A 22066-nucleotide genomic window follows, 5' to 3' on the forward strand; every position below is an offset into this window, starting at 1 on the left:
TTTTTCAAGATGAAATTGCTCTCCGGCTCATGACAGCATTTAGTGTATCCTGAGGCGACCATTTGTGAAGCCAAACCTGTGGTCCTGCTGCCCTGCTGCTGGAGGGAAGGGGGAGTATTAAATGTCATAAACAACTCTTAATTTGCCTGGGCGGACTGCACATGGGGCTGGTGATTCTGCAGTGCAGGAAGGGGTTATCTGTCAACTGCACAGGGCTCCAGCACCAAGGGTGATGTTGGCCAGGCAACACTGGCTGCTGTGACACACCTGCCCAGAGGTACAACACACCACAAAGGGCTCCTGTATTTTTGTGGGGTGACTTCTTAGGAAACCCCAGCATCACACGAGGCTCCTCCACCCTAAAGCAGGGCTCCCCTCCAGCATCACAGAAGATGTCCCCTCCTGTTGCATTCACAGCAATGGCTTCTTCAGGACTTTCCTCCAAAGCACATATTAGCTCTTTGCAAAATAACAATGATTTATCCCACTCAAGTGCCCCTGCAGACCCCTGAAGTAATGAGAAAATGAAAGGCAAGCTGTCCACAAGCCTCTGGGAAAGGTTGGCTCGGCAAGGGCAGAGCAAAGCGTGCAGTATGCTGCCAGCAGGCAGGTCTCTCATGCCAAATTCCCATCCAGAGCTCCTCGTGTTTTTCCTACTCTGACACACACAATTAGGACAAATTACATAGTTACCATTTTGATTTGTTGCACAATACTGATGTTTTCCATCCCTCTCCCAAATATTGATGGAGACAGTAAAAGAGGAAGCTCCCACACAGCTGGTTTTGGCCCTGGACCACTTTGTTTGCAGCCAACTCCTTCCAACATCGAGCGCGGATGGACGAGCAATCCTGCTTTTCAACAGCTCGGAGAGGCAGCGAGCCAAGCAAGCACGAGGTGTTATCCTCAGCAGCCCTCACAACACCTCTGAGTAGAAACATCCCTGCTCAGACCTCGCTGAGCAAAGTCAGCAGCTTCCCTGCCTTTTTGTGCTCACAGACGAGCGCACACTTTGTTTCGGCATCTCCGGAGGCACTGGTGGAATCCGTAAAGGTGAAGGCAAGGAAGCTTTTCATCACGACTGCCCACGGAAATGCCATCAGCCTCGCTTTCAGACAGGGAGCTGTCCTGATTTACAGGCTAATGAATTTTAAATGAGATGCATTTTTTAATTTTTTGTTGTCAGCCCCCATTTTTCTGCCAGCAATCATTCCAGTAATAGCTTTAAATTTTCAGCATCTGTTTTTACCAGCTCTCTTGTAATTAGTTTACTAATGTATTTCACTGCGCCTTTGTTATTTTCAGAGAATTACTTCATTCCCAGCTATCATAGATAGTGCACTTCAGTCTATAAGGAGTTTGGCCTTTGTTCCCCCGTGGTTATTCACATGGGGGAAGATGGCTCAGTGAATGACAAGCCTTTCTATCACTACACATTCTCCATTTAATGTCTTTATACTGGCTCATTAATTACCACAGAAAACTCCTTTCCAAATGGAACCTGTGATTTATAGAAGACTTGGGCAAGGTGCCATTTTTATCAGGCCGACAGCAAACAGCAGCAGTGCTGGCAATTCACTCTTCATTTTCCTCCTGCTGCAGCAGGGTTAGCCCTGCTGAGGTGGGAGCTTTGCCTGGGCAAGGGAGCTCAGTGAGTGCTCAGTGCTGCTGAGCCACGGGCATCATGCTTGGCTGGGATGGGATGGCCAAGCCCATGGCAAATTGAGATACAGCCTGTTCTGCCTGCTGCACAGATTGAGATATTCCCTTGGGCAGCAGCTGGGGAGTGCCTGAAGGAGGTGAAACTGCCTCTAAGATGATCTCTTTCCCGAATCTCGTGGTCCAAGGGGTGGCAGTGCATACAGCAAAGTATCTTGTAGGACTTGGCCAAAACCCAAGCATAGCATGGAGACTCTGGCTTTCATGGTGGAGTCAGAGGTGATGGGCTCTGTGGCACCCAGAGGCACCTCTCTGCTGTGTCCCATCACACAGCGGGCCCGAGTGCAAGCTGTATGCCTCAGACTCCAAGGCATTACAGACTTGCAAAACTCCCAGCACATGGGGTCCAGGCAGGGGGAAGAGCTGCCCAAAGACACAAGGCAAAGGCTCCCTGTGGACCCAAGGCAGCCGGAGCAGGGGGGAAAGGCGGCTGTGGAAGTACCCCAAACAACGGTCTCTCTGTCCGACGGAAATTAACTTTAAATCCTTCAGAACAGTCTGTCTTTCACCACATCTATACTCTGCTGAGCATGATAAACTACTCCCCTTCTTTATTAAGGAATGAAACAGAAGTGGAAATGGTGCACATGATAACTAAAGAAGTTATTTAAATAGAAAAATAATCACAAAAGTCTGGATTCCCACAGAGGAGCTGCCTTACATCACAGCAAGGGAAATACTCAGCATCCTCCATGCACAGAGAGAGGAGAGACCACAGGATCAGAGCACTGAGCCAGAGCAAGTGAGGCACAGGGTTAACATTGAAAAGAACTGCTCTAAAGCTCCCTTCTGTTCATTTAAACTCTGAATTTCACTCAATCACAGGTGATTTTTCTAGATGCTGAAAGCTGCTCTGCTCCCATCCCTTGGTGTTGAGCACAGATATTGTGCTTCGATGTTGCCCAGTCCAGATTGAAGGGGATAATGTCAAAGCTGTAGAAAGGACTGAACTGTTGTGATCCTGAGAAAATCCAGGTTCCTCCCAGGTCTGCTTTTCCTCCTAGCAGCAGCTAAGCCCTTAGCTGTCATCTCATCCCTGTGGCTGAGTTACTATATAAATTCCTGTTCCCTCCTTGGCAATAGCAACAGCTTCCTATTTTGCTGGCAGCAATCCAGGGGAAACTCAAGCTGAATTACAGCCATTCTTCAGAAAATAGGCCAAATCCACGAAAGCAGGACACATGACCGCAGACGTAGAGCTCGTCCTTTTTTCTATTTATTTCGCGGCGAGAAGCCCCGTTGGCTGAAAATAGCTTATCTCTGGAAGTCCCCCTTTCCGTTCACGGCTGCCGCTCCTGGCTGCCAGCCAAACCATTACCACCTCAAAGAGAAAGTTCATAGCTCCGGCGTATCGGCCCCACGGTACAGGACGTGCAGCTTGATGTTTTCACTGATTTCTCCCTGGGAGCTCAGAGGAGATGGGGATTGTATTTCTGTGCACGAGCCAGTGAGTGTTAACTCCTTTCCTGCACCTCCGCTGGGATGGGTGCACCTGGGGCTGTAGCCCAGCATTGCCTGTCAGAGTAGACACAGTAGTGTGTATACATGTGCATGTATGTGGACATATGATAGGAATAAATTGTTCCCTGTGAGGCTGGGGAGGCCCTGGCACAGGCTGCCCAGAGCAGCTGTGGATGTCCCATCCCTGGAAGTGTTCAAAGCCAGCCTGGACAGGGATTGAAGCAATCTGGTCTGGTGGAAGATGTTCCTGACCATGGCAGGAGGTTGGAAGTAGATGACCTTTAAGGTCCCTTCCAATGCAACCCAGTCTAGGGTTCAATGATTTTATATTACAGTATGGGGGTGACAACACAGGTCGGACTCTGTGAGCCAGGGTCCCTCCAGATACCCACTCCATGACAAGGTGGCAGTTTCCATTTCATGCCAGGTCAATGTGAAGAAGCCACTCTATCTCAAAGCACCTCTGCCCCCACAGTGAACCTTTTCTCCTCCTTGTGCACCCCATAGCATCCTAAATACGACTGCGAGACACATCACCATCCTGGCAGACAAACACAAGTAAGGATACAAGAGAATGGTTAAAGATAAGGATGTGGAAGATGGTGACACAGAGGAAGGAAGTGATAGCAGAGTTACAAACAAGCAATCTCACCATCTTTCTCTTCCTCGCTATCATCAAACCATCACTGAACCCGAGGAACAGTAATGCATTCCAGAAAACACAGTTCTGCAGGGAGGACTGGCTTCTTGTTGATAAGAAACAGGGAGGTTTATCTCCTAAACCCACTGTGACACCTCACCCCGGGCCCAGTTTATCAAATTAAACTCATTACCTTTGAGGACTCATTGAAAAGAGGTGGCAGGAGAAAATTCGTGGGTCAAGGAGGCAGCGCTGCCATCACCCTGCGGCGCCGCTCCTGGATCAGCGCGTCCTTTCCAGCACGTGCCGAGCAGCGGTGGCCAGTGTGACAACACTGCCTGGGAAATCAGCACAGCACTAAACCATCCCAGAGCACCACATCAAGGAAGCAGTGACAGAAAAAGGGGACGCACTGATTTCCTGCCAGGCCATCGCAGGGCTCTCTGGTTTATTGCCCCTACAGCCACACCACACAGGGCTTTGCTCACCGGGTGAGATTCCTGACAGAAGATGGTTTACAAGAGCAGGTTTCAATATGGTAGAAAAACAATCTGGCTGTGCCCATGGGAGAGCCACGATTGTGATCTGCCATCACCCAACCTCTGTGCTGTGTCACAACCACATACACAACTTTGCATATGCATCTCTTACTGCCACAGAGAAATAACCAAGTCCTTTATGTGAGGAATTTTTAAAATGAGCAAAACTAAATTTCAGCTTTGAGCACTTTGCTAAGGCATTCAGCTATATACTTCAGATGCTTCTAATTTTTTTTTGCTTTTTTTATCCTTGATTAAACAAACACAGGTCACCTCAGGCAGTGCCTCTCCTCTTTTTGTAAAGACCTTTGGTACTGTTTATGGGCACAGGATATGACAAGAAGCCCTGGGTAACAGGAGGAGAGGGCAGTGAGGCTCAGGAAGCCTTTGAAGAGCATTCCCACGGGATGCTCCAGGATGGGATAACTATCAGCTTGAAGGGCTACAAGGAGGAGCTTTATCAATTTGTTGGGAGGAGAAGAGGTTGGAAGAGCCTGTGTTATTTCCTACTGTAAAATTTGCAAATATTTTACCCAAACATTTCTGCTTCTTCCTATGTTTGTGCACCCTGATACTCACTTGGGCAGCTTGTGGGGGGAAGGCAGCCAGACCCCCTGAGCAGTGGTTCCCTGACTAGGAGTCACAGATTCTCCTGTGACTACCAGCACCTAAGCCCTCTGCAAGTGCACCAAGTCCCTACACTCTCCACTGATCTCCACTCATCCTACCAAACAACCCCTGAATAAAATTCAGTGCCATGGACAAAAGACAAGAGGAGGCGCTGAAAAAGAAACCCAGCACACAGTGCCAAGCCTTGAGAAGAGCTCAACATTGACATTGCAGCTCCTGCCAAAGGAGGAAGAGTTAGAAGACATACTGGATACTCAGGCAGCCACACGATTCAAATTTAAATACCAGCATTTGCCTTCAAAGACTGTCAGTGATGGGACAGCCAGACAGACCTGCAACTGCCTGAGACTCCTCTGTCTCCATCCCTGCTCATACACTTGCTGTTCTCATTTGTTTCCCAGACTCATTCCCCATCCAGGTGCCAAGGTTAACATCATTTAGCCACCTAAACTCTCTGTCAGCATGAAATTTCATTTTAATTAAAGCTTAAGTTTGGGATGCCCATATGAATGTGGAAAGCTGCGTGGGCTGGAGTGATGATAAATGCCAAGGAGCAGCAGCACTGCAAAAGTGATGTGCGTTTTAGGGAGCAGGCAGAGGTCAAACACTGCACCTGAAAAGAGGGATTGCAGAGGGGCATTTTTAGTGACTTTGAGCTCTGAACTTGAGGTTTGCCCCTGTGTTTGCAGCACACTGGGGAAATCAGAGCCAAAGCCCTGTAAGCCTGATTTTCAGGGGGCCCTTGCAGGGATGTGTTCTGTACCAAACCAGAGGAATCAGTCCTCTCCCTCCTGAAATGTGCATCTTCGTCAGGAAAAAACACTTGCAGCCCAAAACAGACGCCTCCCCAGTATTAACAAAAGAGATGAAAACTCTGTAACAAACAGGTGATTGTAGCGCAGACTGTTAAGAGACCTGAAAAACTACTGGAACACCTGAAATATTCAGGAAGGCAATTAAATATATCTTAACGAAACCTCATGGCATATAATGGCCCCCCAGGAGACCCACTGTAATACCCTAATAACTTGTTTATGTGACTCAAATGTCCAAGAGGATGTTCCATGAGGGTGTGCATGCACATGGGACTGTGCACCCCACATGCATATTCAGGCAGAGAATAAAAGACAGGAGAAGCAAAGTCCTTAAGATACTTGCGTGGTGCAAGGCAGGAGCATCCGCATGGAAAACACTGTCAGCAACTTCACAGCCCCCGCCACCACAAAGCAAATAAATAAATAAAGAGAGCTGCAGGAATTAGCTGTTAGTGTGACAGCACTGAAGGAAAATGAAAGCAGAAAGGGGGGTAAGAAAAAAACATCCAGCCCGGCTTGCTTTTGTGTTCTCGCACAATGGGGCACGTCAGCTCCGGAGCCTCCGCAAGCCATCACCCGCCATCTGGCAGCGGGCTGGGCCGCTAATGGGAGGCCCCGGAGCCCCAGCTGACTCCCAGAGCCACAGGGGAAATCAAGCTGATGATCTCCCCACATTAAGCCATCTAAATTAATGCAGATGCGTGGCCCGATCGCGAGAAATTCGGCTGGTGAGCGGCGGCGAGGGGAGCGGGGCGAGGCAGCTGCAGCGCGCTACGAACGCGGGAGCCACAGCCCAGCTCTGACTGCAGCAGGGCCGGGCCGGTGCGAGCCACCCCTGCTCATTTGCAAGACAAATTGGTGGCGAGGGTTTCTGGAAGCGCTGCCCTTCTCATCCAGTGCTGGCAGCTCGGCTGCGAGAGGTACAACCCCGGCCAGATGCGAATTCTGCAGCAGCGGGGACAGCCCAGATTAACTCAGACCATGCTCTCCGAACCAGCCTCATTAACTAATGTCCCTGTAATGCCCTAAAGGAGCAGACTGGCTGGGAAATTACCCTGCATGGGGTCCAGGCAAAGCAGGGGGTGGAGCTGTCGATGTGAGCGCTCTGGGCCGGGTTCGGCAGCAGTGCTTCCCCCAGGAGCAACCCCGATTGGTTTAGGCAGGGTGGACCCCAGAGGACACAGGTCCCAAAGGAACATTTGCAGCCATGAATGTCTGAATTCCCTAAGCACTATGCTACTGGACAAGGGTGCAGAGCCTGGCAATGAATCACAAGGGAGAAGTCAGTGCTGGTGCAGCAAAAGGCTGGCTGAGCACCTTGTCAAGGATGTGAGTTCAGCTCCAGCCTCTTCCCTTGCCAGCTGTTGCATGAGGATCAAGAGAACAAACCATCGGGGCTTAAAGATGCACAGTGCTCTCAAGGCATGGAAATGTGTGCTGGAGAGGGCATCTTCAGCCCAGGGGGACACACAATCCCTCCTTTTCCTCTGCACCTAACACAACTGTGCCTCCAAAAGCTCCCAGGTGCTACCCTGGGGACGTCTGGATGCTGATCCATATCTGATGGAGGTCAGAGCTCTCTGAAGGGACTGAGCTCTAGCTGGAGCAATGCACAGAGATCTGCCCCCTCCATCTGGGAGCAAACAGAAAAGTCAACCTTCAGGAAGGAATTTTGTTTCTGCCCTCCATCACTGGCTTCATGGAACTGATGGGAGCCTGGTTCCTGTAAGCAGCAGTACCACTTATCATCAGTGCCAAAAAAACACCACATACCTGCCCAGAGTGAGCTCAACCAGCAGAGACCTCCTAGGAATTGCTGCGACAAATCTCAGACCATGTAAAATCCAAACTTTTAACAACTGAGGCACATTTCAGCCTCCCCAGGTCCAGCTGCTGTTGCACAGCCCAGGGAACCTCTGGGGGTGGCAGTGATGCCTTGCAACAAGCAGGTATTTGGGGATCCATCACTGTCACTGACAGCTGAGATCCTGCTTACAGCACCAAGGGTAAGCCCAGACCCTTTCTAATGACTTTGGATTCATAACCTATTCCCCACAGATGGAAAATTTTATTCCCAAATGCACGGAGACCCACATGGCAGCAGCTTGAGTGATTACAGTCTCTGCTAGCATTTGCAGGGAGGCAGAAACCCCCCCCCATTTTACCTAAAGGGGAGGGTGGTAGCATATGGTAAGCGTAGGTTACACTCAGCCCCAGGAGCAAAGCTGCAGCCCTTACACAGCTCACACTGCCTCTGGAGCATGTTCCAGGTTGGTAATATCCCACCAGAAGAGAGGCAGAATTTTTGCTGGGGTAGGAGAAGGGGAGAAAACCTCCTCATGCAAAATTTGCTTCCAAATTCAAGCTAGTTGAAATAATCTGTTGGTAAACACAAAGCACCATTGGGGTAACAGCTGAGTGGAGGCCTATGTTAAACAAGCATCTTCAGATGAAAATATCACTCATCTAAAAGGCATCACTATTCATTCATGCTCAATAAAACACAAAATGGTTACAGATAGAGCTGATGGAAAATGAGAGAGAGAAATGGAAGTAAAGGTAAAGCTGCCAGGCAGGAAACAGCACAAGAAGGAAGAAAAAAAAAAAAAAAAAAAGAAATATCACTGTGAAGAGGTTGATTTAGCATTCTGCTCTAGGAGAAATTTCAAAAGCAGGTTTTAATATCTGATAAAACTTCACTGCTGGTTGCCACGCTGCCTGACAGAGGCACAGAAGGGGACTAATAGCCCTGGCATGCGACATGATAGAACATTTTAAGCCGCATAGCTTCACTTGGACTTGCCACTTTCAAGGCTGTTTTACGGTTCACTGCTATCCCTCAGTGTCCTACCAACAACCCCTGAGCATGCACAAGCTCTACCCACCAGGCAGGTAGCTTCCCCCAAGGATGAGTTTTTCCAGCCTGCAGATTATCACAGGTGAATATTATCATTTGGCAGCATTGCTGCAAGGAACTGCAAGGGCTGAGTGCAGGGCACCCAGGCTGGTGGCTCTGGTCTTCTCACCAGACATCTGGCTCCTCTGGGGCTCTCATCCCACTAAAACAGGATCCCTTCAAAGCCCTACATCATCCAAACCCTTCATCCGCCCAGCTGGATGCTGCTGAGTTGGCATTAACAAGAGACATGGGGGGCTTGGTTTGAAATACACCTCTGCTTTATAGAGGATTTCCCAATCTAATAAAGAGACGAAACATTATCTGTCTTTCCTTCTCTTATTTCCCAAGGAACAGCAAGAGTGGAAACATCTTTCTGCCTCACCAATAAAACTTTTATAACCCACTTCCCTGGTGGCTTCTAAGCAAAGGCCCTTTTCCCAATGAGAAGCCTGTGAAAAATAGGGAAAGGAGAGGTGTGATCTGTATTCACAGCCCATCCTAGCTCAGGTGGTGGCATGAAACACTGGAATCATGCCTGGATGCAGGCAGTAAAAATACTCCTTTTCTCTGGCTGCCTAGGGATTGTTCTTGCCAGGTAATCAATGCAGAGGGTTATTGGATACAGCACAGGAAAACTACCATTACCAAACTTAAAAGCTACCTGGTCATTTGAAGAAAAAAAAAAAAAAACCCAAAACCAGGCAACTGAAAAATAAGGCAACTAAAAAAATTAAGGCAACCAAGATAGGGTGTGTTGTTTAGGTTATTTTTTTTGCAATGAGCTGGTACCAGCTTATCTACTGGCATCTATCCTGCCTTTTTCAGTTTAATTTTACAGTAGGAGAGGAAGTGGAAAACTGGGTGAATTTGGGCACAGACTGGGTAGGTTTACCTGCACATCCCTCTGGACACAGACCTCTCACTTGTAACTCTGCATTTCCAGGACTGCCAAACTGCTATAGGTGTATGGCCAAAACAGATGAGACTACAGAGCAGGCTGGAGATACTTTAAGTTATTTTTTTTAAAAAAGCACAGGATTATCAGCACACAAATACATCAACAGGTAGCAGCATTTCCACACTGTATTTCCAGCTGGAAGGAGGAAGAGCCAGCAGAAAACAGGCTGTCTGTCTGCAAGCAATAGTATTTCTCATTGTCTTCCCTGTGATGCTGCCCAACACAGAATAATACTTTATAAACAATCACAAAATCACAGAATGGTTTGGGCTGGAAGGAACCTTAAAGCCCAACACATTCCACCCCCTGCTATGGGCTGGGACACCTTCCACTATCCCACTCTCCAAGCCTTGTCCAAGTCAGTCCTGAACACTTCCAGGGATGGGGCAGCCACAGCTTCCCTGGGCAGCCTCTGCCAGGGCCTCTCAGGGAAGAATTTAGTCTCAAAATTAAATCTAACTCTGAGCTCCTTCATTTTAAAATCCCTCCCTCATCAGAACGAGAAGGGGCACAAACTCACTGACTCACATCACAGCTCCACCTGAGAAAGGACAGGATTGGCCAAGGCAGGTGATTGTGACAAAGCCCTAATAAGGAGGGACAGGAAGGACATGGAAGGGGAAAAATATCCAAAGCAATATGCTTAACTATCCTGGAGGAGCCTATCCCCAGTGATCTGCTACTGCTTCCAAACACATATAGGTTATCTTTTAAGATTGTTTCTAAATCCAGGAAACTCTTCCTGGCCATGAGCACAGGGTCAGGAGGGGGAAGAAAGGAGAAAGCAAACTACTATGGAGGAGAACAGGAAACTTTTTTTTAAAAAATAATTACATAAATCAAGCCAGGGAAAAGACTTCATGCCTCAGAAACCCAAGGCCAGGTTACTCATACATTCAATCATAAACTCCAGGAAGGAGAGGTCATTCCTTTCCTTCTGCAAAATGCTTTTTTTTTTTTTTTTTTGGTCAGGAATGGTTTTAATTAGTGTGCCCAAAGCTTGTGAGCAGCTCTGGGAGCTGAGAAGCCTTCTAATGGTCTCAGAGAAAGCCAAGCACACCAGCAGGATTTGTCCCAGCTCCCAAATCTCATCCCTTTGGCTCCACATATCTCCTTTGGAGACACCATTACCATTTCCCTACACTTCTTTAGCCCACTCTTTAGTAACTGCTCATTAAAGCAGCATCTTGTTTAGAAGAGCCCACACCTCCTCCCTCTACATTAAAACAGCAACCTGACCTCAATAAAATATAAAACAATTAACTTACTAATTAGTCAACAAATAACTGTTTCACCCAAGTAGATACCAAGTTGTTAGGAAATCTATTAGCATTTCCACTGTAATTTCATGCTTTGCTGATGATGAATAAAACAAGGTTGAAAGGGACCTATTCATGTCCAGAGCACAACACCCAGTGGCTGTAAGATAGTGGAAAACTTCCTCAGAAGAGCCAAATACCAGCACCAGAACCAGTATCTGGACAATGTCACCAAAACCACAGCAGCACCAAAACCTGGCAGGGACAGTGTGAGGGGCCAAAAGGAAGAGCAGAGGCTGAGAAGTTCTGCCTGCACTTCCCAATCAATGTGTAGGAGAAGTTCAAGTGCATTGGGCCAAATAACGCCAATGTTTTGCTTAAAATGATTCCTTTAAATTCCCCCAGCCAGCTCAACCATGGACAACACAAATCCTACTAAAAAACTCCAGTTTTTAGGCATATCTCCATGTTTCTTTGTGCTGTGGTCAAAAAGCAAGGCCATAAAAGTCTGCCCTCCTGCAAATGTGAGCAAATGTTATTGTAAGTGTCTGTTCTGGTCCCAAGGATAAAAATTTGGGTCTCCCAGGTGACATCCATTTCCCTCTTTCCATGCCATCCTCTTCCCATGTCAGGACATGCTCCTTGGTTGCATTCTGAGAAAGGAAAAGGGGAGATCTGAGTGTTGTCTAGTTCTGACTGGCTTCATGCCTGCCCTGGGTGTGCAACCTGGGTGTGCAGGCTGGATGGGACCCCATCATAGCAAGGGAAAAGGACACAGCCAGCTCTGAAATTAAGTCTACACAGTCTTGGATGAGCACACATGTCCAAGGATGTTCAGAGAGTGATGGTAATACCTAAGGGACAAAGCACACAAACTGCTGTTTAACAAGATGTACCAGAACTTAGGTCTGTGGTCTCTTTCCTACCTATGGATGTAAATCACCCAGAAAATGGGTGTGAAATTTGGATCTTGTATAGTGAATCACCAGGTGCCCTGGACTGTCAGCGGGCACAGTCTGTCTGCCAAGGGTACATCCAGCCCACACCCTGATTTCACAGCTGCTCCCTGGCAAGGGCAAGAAGGCTGTAGACAAGCTGTTCTGCTCATATGGAAGCACAGGGATAATCAAACCCCATGGCATGGGTCTTATGTAGGGAAAAAAATTAGTCACAATGCTTGGATCAGTGAAATATTCTGCAGCCATACACAGTTCTTCCCATTCAGGCAAGGGGCTGCTGTTTTGTTGCATTTAACCAACACTTTATTCACCCAAAAGACATCACCCTTGGGATTCCAAGAGAGTTTCTCAGAGACCTTGCACACAACACATCCAGGTCAACACATCCAGCTGCCTGCAGAGAGCCCCATTTCACCCACACAACCTACACCCATGAAATACAGCCCTTGCTTTCCTCTTAATCCAACATACACCAGCGTTGGAAAAAATTTGCATGTTAGAACAATTAGATGTGAAACATTACACGCCTTATCTCAGTGATATTACATAATTGGATTTGCAGCATACACAGATAATGGAAGCCAGAGCTTCCAGCAGTCAGAAATATAAATCATACGCTGGATTTTCTGCAGTTAAAGTTAGGAATATTTTAAGAGGTCACAGCAAATACATTGTTTATATTAAGAAAGGGAATCATGTTATTAGGCTCGCTGTTCATCTAGTAAAATCTTTAAAAAGCTCATAAACTTGTTACTTTATTAGTTCAGACTTATTATATGTATTTGAAGCAATACTCAGAGGTATTGTTAAGCTACTGCAGGCAAGGGTTACAGGTCTTATGTATTTTCCTTTTGGTAGTACCAGATGTGTTGGAGGCAGCGGCTGTGCCGAGGGTTTGTTGGGAATTTCAAAGCAAGCCCAAGCAAACTTTAATGCGTGTGCTCCTGTTCACTGGAGACCAGCGGCACATTTAGTGCATAGGCAGCTTTGCTTTTTCCATGGATAAATTTTCACCTGCCTGCCTGCCCACCCCTCCAACCCATCCTCACTCAGAAGAGGCCACCTGAGGGCTGCCAGTGTAAATGCAGCTGTAATCCTGCTCCAGAGGAAAGGATGCCTGGATTTCTTGCAGTAATTAACCTAAACAAGTTCCTGCTCTGCATCACCCATGGAGAGTGCGCAGGACCCTCCTCTGCATCACCAAAGCACCCACAGAGGGTGTGCAGAACTCCAGTGTGACATGTGTATCAGGGAATCATTTACAGAGCTGCTCTCACAGCACTTCATTTCCACCATCCTGTTGGATCCAGATTTATGCAAATAGCTTAATGTATTAATTTACATATTTGATGAATATGCATTGTCACACGCATAGAAATGACAGCAAACATCCTAATTACCAGCACACAAGCCTGATCAGGCTGCAGGAGGGAAGGAGCTTGAGAGCTGTGCCATGTTTCTGCTGGCTTTGGCTCCTCCATACGCTGCCCAGCTGTTCCTGAAGCTGCTGCCCCTCATCCCATCGGCTCCTGATGTGCCCTCTGCATCAGGGCCCTCAGATTTTGCAGGGGCAGGTCAAAGACCATCTGATCCCAGAAGCCTCCCAGTATTGCCAACACATGTGCTTTCATCTCCAGCCTTGCAGTGGCCAGAGTTCCTCCCCAGCCACACTTGTGGGGACCGGCAGGAGGATCTTGGCTTCTTGGAATAAACAAACCCATTCCTGGTGGCTGCAGAGGAAAGTATCCTCCAAACATCCATACCACAAATTCACAACACCAAAATGAGGGTAATTTTCTTATCCTTTGGCAATCTTGTAATTTTTAACCCACTCTGCTGAGTTTTTGGGGTTGGATCTGACTCGAGAAAGCTGAAGGCTATCCAAAGCAGGATGTATGAACACAAGGACATGGACCTTATGACGAGCCTCCAACATGAGCACCCCCAGCAAGCCTAAATCAAATTCCAGAGTCTCCAAGAGATGTTCAGGACCCAACTCAATCATTCTAGGCAGAAGTGCTCCAGTGTTCAATGCTTTGAACAGTCACTCTCACACAGGCAGGGCTTCACACTACCATCCCAGCACCATGAAGGATCTGCCCAGCCTGAAACCTGCACACCGAATTTGGCAGGCTATGGGGTAAAAGGCTCTCCCCACACTGCCTCCTCCATCCCTCTGCTTTCGCTGGGCTCCCTCCTCCTGGAGCATCTGTGCACCAGGTGAGCTGGCCGGCAGGAAGGCTGGGCAAGGGGCTGGCAGGGAGGCTGGGCAAGGGCTCACAGGCCCCCTGACCCCACAGCTCCTCTCCCCCCTCCCCAGTGCCTGCCTGCCTTTGAAGCCTGGCTAATGACAAAATGACATCCTGCTCCCTCCACCTCCCCCTACCCACTAGGGGCCCCCTCGCCTGACCTTAAGGTGTGACGGCTCCTCAGGTTCAAAGCAGGGAGAGGATGCTCAGAGCTGAGCCCCAGGGGAGGTTGAGGGGGGATGAAGGGGTTGTGGTGAGGAGCCCCACATCAGCCCACACTTCAGCTCTCCCCTCCGACCTCTCCTCGCTGCTGGCTGAGAGGAACACGGCCATTTTGCAGCCCCAGGGATGACAGATTTAATGGACATGTCAAACCACCACGTTTCTCCTACTGCAGCCCTGAAAGGCTCCAGAGATGGTTGATTTTCTCTGGCTCCTTTTGGTCAGCTGAAACCTTAGCAGATTCAATCACTACACTGAGAGATTTTACCTGGAAATCAAGTCCTTTCCAGGTGATCAGCCACTGCAGCTCCCTGTGCCACCAGAGCCTAAATTCTTTATAAGGTCTAATTATTGATGCAGACAGGCACTGATCACTCCTCAGCAGCGTTTCAAAGAGGGAACAGATGAGAAGCAGCTCTCTATTTGATATGTCATTAAATCAGGTTTCCCTTACATGCTGCTCAGCTCAAACATTGGCAAAGAGAGACAAGACTATTTCTTACAGTGTTTCCTACCTCCTCTTTAAAAAAAACCACAACAAACCACTAAACTTGAACAAAGCCCTCCAAAGCTTTCCAAGCAGACAGGGAAAATATTTTTAATCTCTCCCTCTGCAGTTTAATATCAGAAATCAGTTACCACTGGCTCAGATTTATTTAACAGGACGTACAGTATGAACAAGCAACCCTCTACTATTAGAAGCTGGGGATGCAAAACCTCCATCACTGGCGGCTGCAGCCATCGTAAAGGCCATTAAGGGAGCTACTCTGCCTAAATGCACATAATCAGCAAATTTATGGCCTGTTTCTTCTGCTCAGAGAGGAATTGGTAGAGTCTACAAAGATGTGTGATGCTGACAGCTTACAGGCAGGGCTGGTGTGCTAGTTCAGAAACTCTGCCCCAAAAGTGCAACAGTTTGGTGCACAAATGTGCCCCATGCATCTCACGGCAGCTCCATCACACATGTGCACAAAGCTGCCCCTCCACTTTAATTGATTCTCCCAAGGGCTTTGGGATGGGTTTTATAGTGCATAACTAATACTGATAAGCAGGCGTGATAAGGTAGTGTTATTACCCAACTAATGGGTCACTTCATCCACAAATACTTCCTAATTTAATTGAAAACAGGAACACGAGCTGCAAGCAATCAAACCTCGGGTATCATCCGCACCAGCATTCCTGGAAAATTTTTTGCTCTCCCCTTCCCACCTTCAGTAGCTGATGAACCTCAGCAGATGTCACAAAGCCGTATTTTGTGGCTACAGATTCACAGTTGAAGATCTCTGGATTCAATTCAGCCACGCAGCGAGGAAGTGCAGCTCCCAGGAACTTCAAAGAGAATCACATCCATCACTTTCAGCCGGGCTGAACTGGCCTTTGCTGATACCTACCTCCCTAGGCCTGCCCCGGAAAGGAAATTCCTGGAATAACTTTCATGTGCTTAACCCTTCGGAAATGGTAGGCATTAATAAAACCCCTCCTCAGCATCCGCTTGCCTGGCAGAGGTTGGAGGCCATCCACGCCTGATCAGCAGCGATGTTTGCAGGTCATTAGCAGAAAAACATAACTCTGAATTTCCATTGTGCTGGAAAAGAGTGTATTTCCAGTCTCTCCCGAGGACATTCCCGAAGAGCACAGCTACCATTATGCAAATTGCTTTAAGGAGAGCCTGGCCTCCTCTAATAATACCTAGGGGACCAGACAGAAATATCAGATGAACTTCTCAGTTACTGGGGTACTGAGGAAAAACACAGTGATTTCAAATTCAGAGAATAAAGTCTTTTCTCCATTTTCAGTTGGTCAAGTACAACCTCTCCTCCTCGGGGTATTTTTCCCTATTCTCACCAATCCTGTGCTCAATACCATGGGATGTTACCACACTGCAATGCTCTAGCTTGGCTCACACTTCGAATTAGACCAATGTGTAAGGCTGGAACCAAGAATTATTAAATATTAGTGATTACATCTCCCCCTTGTGCCTGCAAATGCTGTGAGAGACTACAAACCCATGTTCTGACACTGTCTAACATCAGAAGTTTTCTTTAACTGGGAGAGACAGACCTTATAGCAAAACTGAAGCCAGTCTAGCAGCAGAGGGCAAGGGCTTGACGTGGTCAGAGTACCAGAGCATCAGAACATTGCTTGTGCCGTGGGTGGGCACACAAGTGAGCTCACACCATGAGTGCACACCTCATTTGTTAGAAAACACTGGGTTTTCCTAAACTTTGCAAATCAAATGCTTCCCAGACTGTCTGTAAGTGCATTTCCCTTCATTAGCACTAAGATCAACAATTTAGCAGGAGGCAGCTAGGGGATAGCAAGACCAATCCAAACAGTTTTACTTAAATTCCATCTAAATGAACCCAGTTTTCTGGGCTTTTAGCAATAGAGGGATAATGTATGCCTATTAAAGAGCATGTCAAAGCCCCAGTCACACAGTCTGGGCATTCAGTTAAAGCGAAGGTCACAGATCTGTGCCCTGGGGCCAGGGGAGAAAGGCTCAGAGGAAGAGGAGTGGCCATCTGGTCCCTCGCTTATGCAGAGGTCACTGCTTTCTGTCACCCCCCCTGTGGCCTCTGACTTCTAGGACTCAAAGAGAAGGAAAAAAAAAAAAGCCAGGCATGATGAAAGTGGGGCCCTGATGTGCTGAGACAACTTGCTAAAAGAGCTCTAACTAAAAACAGCCACATGCTCTGCGTGGTTAAAGGGACAGCTCTCCCCTTCCCAGTGCATGCTGCAATGCCAAGACCTGCACGGGTGCATTTTTCCACACGTGGAAAATAGCTGGGATAAAATACTAAGCACGGTAAAAGCCTACCAAGCCTCCAGCAGCCCTAACGGGAAAGCCATGAGCCTTTTGTAATACACAAATACAGCAGCAGCATGACTGGGAGGGAAAGAGAGGGGAAAACCAGAAGTACAGCCTGTTTGCAAAGCTCTATGAAGTGCCAGATACTTGCACATGCCTGAAAATCAGATTGATGCTATTCATGCCCGGCGTGCTCGTTTCCTGCTTGGCAATGGCATGTGCACTGAATCGAATCCACTAATTGTTCCACGATTTGCAAACGAGATCGCTTAGGAGCCAAAAGAAAATAAATGAGGTGTTTATTAGAAGGAAGGCTGATTTCATATTCTTCATAAAAGCAAAACAGTTCAGATGCTCAGTGCCATCTCCAGCCCGCCTTTCTGGTTGAGATGTGACTTTGAGCTGCTAAAGCTTTTATTCCTCTGGAGATACTTGTTCAGCATTCAAAGCAGAAAGGCATTATAGCAACTCTGCCATCTATTTTCAGAGTAAACAGGTTTCTTATTCATTAATTACATGGGTCTTCAGATAACACACCGAATTTCCCATTACCTGGACTCTGTGCAGTTTGTTCCCTGCATGCCAGCACACTGCAGACTTTTTATCAAGCAATTCTGCTTCATTTTAATCTGTGATTTATCTGAGGGCCCAGCATCGTTGCCTGAAGGGTATTGTTTAAGTAACAATACTGATGTACACATTCCCACATCAAATGTCAAGGGAGAAGAGGGCTGCTCCAGAGCATGCATGGGCTCAAAGGAAATCATTAAAAGCCACTGGCCTGCAGAAACTAAATTGTATTTGAAAAGAAAAACTAACAACAGACAGGAAGCTACTGGCAACCAGGCATTGCTTAGGAAAGTGGCTCTGAGGGGGAATAGCTCGGTTTCCCCTTACAAACTCTCATCATGGCCCAGATTTCTTTCTTAGGCAGTGACAGACACAAATTTAAATTCCAGTTCATACACACAGCCGCGGTGCATGGATCGGTGTTGTTTGGATTTAATTCTTGTTTTTCCCCAAAGTGCAGCGGCGTCTCACCACATCCCTTTGAGGCAACAGCAAACCTGCCACTGCCGTGGATGGAGCTGGGATTTCACCAGCCTTCCTCACTCCCCGCCAGCTTTGAAGCCACTGGAAATTAGTGCAGCCCCATCAAAAGCAACAACTCCAATTAAAAGCTGTTGAGAGCCTTCCCCACTTTATGTCCCAAATGTGTTTCTGTTAAAGCACACCCTCGAGCAAGCACAGATCAGTCTCAGGAACGCCACAGTTTTGTGACAACAGGAAAAAAGAGATGCTTCATATTCGGTGACTCTGTCTATATTTGTCCAGGAAATAAGAAATATTTATTTCTAGGATGTGATCTGCACTGTGATGCACTTAGAAGCTACTTTTAAATTAAGGGAAGGGCTCAGTGCTATTTAGAAGTGAATCACTGCAGTGCAGGGAAAAAGCAAATCATTAGTTTGGTCAGAAAAATTTTTAAAAGAGCTAATAAAGCAAGACTTCATTATCTCATTCCAGCTGCTCAAAAAACATCAACAGATGCTGCTAGCACGCCAAGGATGGAGGCAGCTTCCAAAGGTGTTGTGCAAAGAGCCCTCAATCCAGCGGAGCAGCAAAGCACCTACACAATTTACATCTGAGGTAATGCCACCAAGTGTTGACTTTGTGGCTCTGATCCCAGAAAAGTTAACACTTCTGGAGACTCCAAGGAGATGGGTACTACAGCTGCTGAAAAGCCCCAGGGTGCTGGCAGGAGCCCACACAGATGCCACTCTCCACAGACACAGCATCTCAAAGAGTTTCCAGCTCTGCATGTACCTGTTCCGTGAGGGAAAAGCACATTTTAGGGAAGTATTTGGGGCAGGTCTTTGAGCCTCACAACATCTCTTTTCCTCCAAGAAGCCCAGCTCTTCAGCAGATCTTCAGGAGCACATGGCACAAAGCTGTTAGCACCAAGCTCTGCAGCACTTCCAAGATAAATGAGCTACATAGGTGCTATTTCTTTAGGAAACCAATACAGAGCAGAGGGAGAAAGGGAAGATACTGTCCTTATTTGGCACCACCCCACTTCGCTAGCAGGCAAAACCACAGCTACTTTAAGTGCATTGTTTTGTTCAAAAATCAGACTATTTTACTTTGCAGCTCCATTCCTGGCTCACCAATATGGTGGCACCTCCAGCAATTAGGAGTTCACTCACAAGTGACACACATCAGCACAGCTGACATTGCCTGATCCAGGCCCAATTCAGGAAACATACACCTAAGAACAGCCAACTAATAGGCTCAGCCTGGATTTTCAGGTTCTTCAGCCCACAACGCCTTGTTGTCCAAGATAAGCTGCAAGTCCAGCAGATCTCACAGATCATCTCTCAGAACAATACAAAATACTCTCATCTTCGGGGAAAAAAAAAACATTTCCAGTGTACTTCACACTAAGGGACAGAGGAATTAGATGGTAATTCATCTGCAAGTATAATTAAACTCTGCAACACTAGGACTTCACTGTTAATTTAGTTGCAGGTCCATGTCATATGTGCAACAAATCATAAACAGGCCTATTAATTTACAACTTTACATATAATATATTCAGAACATAGCATAAAATAGCAGGAATATAGGCAGTTCCATCTAAAACTCTGCAGTTGGTAAATTAAATCTATTTGCAGCAAAGTAAATTGAAAAACATACTGAACTTATTACTGTCTCTGGTTTAATATCTACAAATGGGTTGGATTTCTCTAGGTGAATATTAGCCATATGCACGGAAAGAAATTTGGCTGTTTCCATCTCTCTGCTCACAATATTGCTCTCATCCTGGAGGGGCTAATCAACCCTGACTAGCACTAGGGCTTGGGGTGAATGATGTGGTACATAAAAGTTTCAAAATTTGACTGTCCTCCAAACATTCATAGGAATAAACATTGTATTTTCAAAACACATCAGTGCATTGTAGTGACGCTCCAAGATGTCAGAGGCACAACTGGAAAAAAAAAAAAAAAGGTGTTTTGGTCCATCACAGAAGCATTTAGATGTTTTCATACCCTGGGGACCATCAAACATGCACTCAGGAAGGTCAGGGATGTCCCACAGGCTATTACAGCTGAGGCCTTAGGACACAATGCAGGGCTGAGCAAAAATTTGAGGAGGAAGAAAATACTAATGTAACATCTTTTTTTCCACCCAAGACAGTCTCTAGTGGTAGGATCCCTTCACTCCCAAGCCAGCAAACCCAAAGGCAGTTGGACCAAATGTCTAACCAAGACACCCAGCCTGAGCTGTGCATGGATTTCCTAACTTTAGAGAGAAAATCCAGACCAGTATGTGAGACTGTGCATGAATTTCATTTTCAGAAGAAAAACATCCCCTTTCTCCACCCCCACCACACTGCCCCTGCCTAATGGGCTTTATTTAAACTGGACTCACCAACAGCTCTGCCCCCATCCCCCTTAATACTTTCAATCCATAATGCCTGAAAGGCTCTTTCCCTGGACCTTGCACGGTTTATAGGGTTAATTGAATGCACACTGATCTACTAAGTGTCCATAAGAAGAAGCACCATTCTTTAAGATGTCATTTCTCCCCCCGGCCCCCTCCCCGGCCCCCTGGACAATGCTGCGGGGCTGTGCCCGGCCAGGCTTGGCCCCAGCGAGGTATTGTTCCCCTGCCGGGGGGGCCTTTGGAAAACAAAGCAAAACAAAAGAATCCCTCACATGCCTAAAAAAGGAGACTTCATGCCAGAGCTAACCTTTGAAGATTTATTCCCCGCTGCCCTTGTGACCCAATTCAACCTCCATTACTCAGGAATTCCCCAGACGAGCCCGGAAAGGCAGGGATGGAATTTCGGACTTTCTAACTCATTTGTTTGTGCAGGACAGGGTGGTCTGGCAACCCCAGCCAGACAGGGAGCTCGTGTGCTGGGAGAGGCTTTATATAAATATACATCTGTATTTATAGGTACTTTAGGTATTATATGTCATTATCATGATGATTCCCTCTCCCTCTGCTTAAAATTGCAAATCCTCACCTTGCACAATGTGGCTGGATTTTAATAAGCTTTTGTGTGGTTGCTTCCCTCAAGCCTTAGAATTCACCGCCTACTTTTGGGGCTGGAAACTGGAGGGGAAAAAAAAGAAAGAAAAAAGAGAGGCTCATCTACATTATAAAACTGAAGCATGTTTCTCTTGAGAATATCTCTAGTGGGGTGAGAACTTGGGAAATGCTCTTTTGGGACATCTGCTCCAAAACACCTCTTGCAACAAAGCCTTGGGAGGGCTGCAGGGTGAGTGTGATCCATGATGTGCTGGGCTGGGCAGATCTTAATGCAGGGCCAAGGGAAATGCCTACAGAGATGTATCTGTGCCTGGCAAAAAGTCAGAGAAACCCTAAAGGAAAGACATAAGAGCTATAAAGTCAAGACAGACCCACACCAGGAGCATTATCTCTGCATCACTCTTCTGTCTGCAGATGGCTTTCCCAACAGCACCAGGGGGTTGGGGGAAGAAATCCAATTTTAACACTAAAAACTTGAAGGAAATAGCTTGGGAAGGAGTCATAAAAATGTCACATGTGCCTAGTCTCATTAGTCCAGCAAGGGATGTGTCCCCCACCGGCGTGCCGAACGCAAACCCATACGGAGACTGTGAGTATCCCAGGTCCAATTTGAGCCTCCCAGTTTGAGCCCTGCTCTGCTGGGTGGTCACAGTCCATGGAAGCAAGGCTTTCACAGCCACTGATGTCTGGGGCAGGAGCTGCACCCTCTTTTCAGGGTCCACTTTCTCTCCCTGCACAGTAACGTGTGTGAGCTTTTTGGCCCATATTTTGCTCAGGGCTCACTAATCAGCCATGGTTACCCTTGGACCCTTCCTCCAGGATGGCAAGGGGGATTTTGCATGCCTCAG

General features: G+C 47.2%; 1 protein-coding gene across 1 annotated transcript in view; it reads right to left on the reverse strand.

Moving 5' to 3' along the window:
* The window catches only part of IGDCC3 (immunoglobulin superfamily DCC subclass member 3), a 101145-nt gene that overhangs the window by 51416 nt on the left and 27663 nt on the right, over positions 1–22066 (reverse strand). The gene's annotated exons all lie outside the window — the stretch shown is intronic.

Source organism: Vidua macroura, chromosome 12 (assembly GCF_024509145.1).
Source record: "Vidua macroura isolate BioBank_ID:100142 chromosome 12, ASM2450914v1, whole genome shotgun sequence".
Taxonomy (NCBI): Eukaryota; Metazoa; Chordata; class Aves; order Passeriformes; family Viduidae; genus Vidua; species Vidua macroura.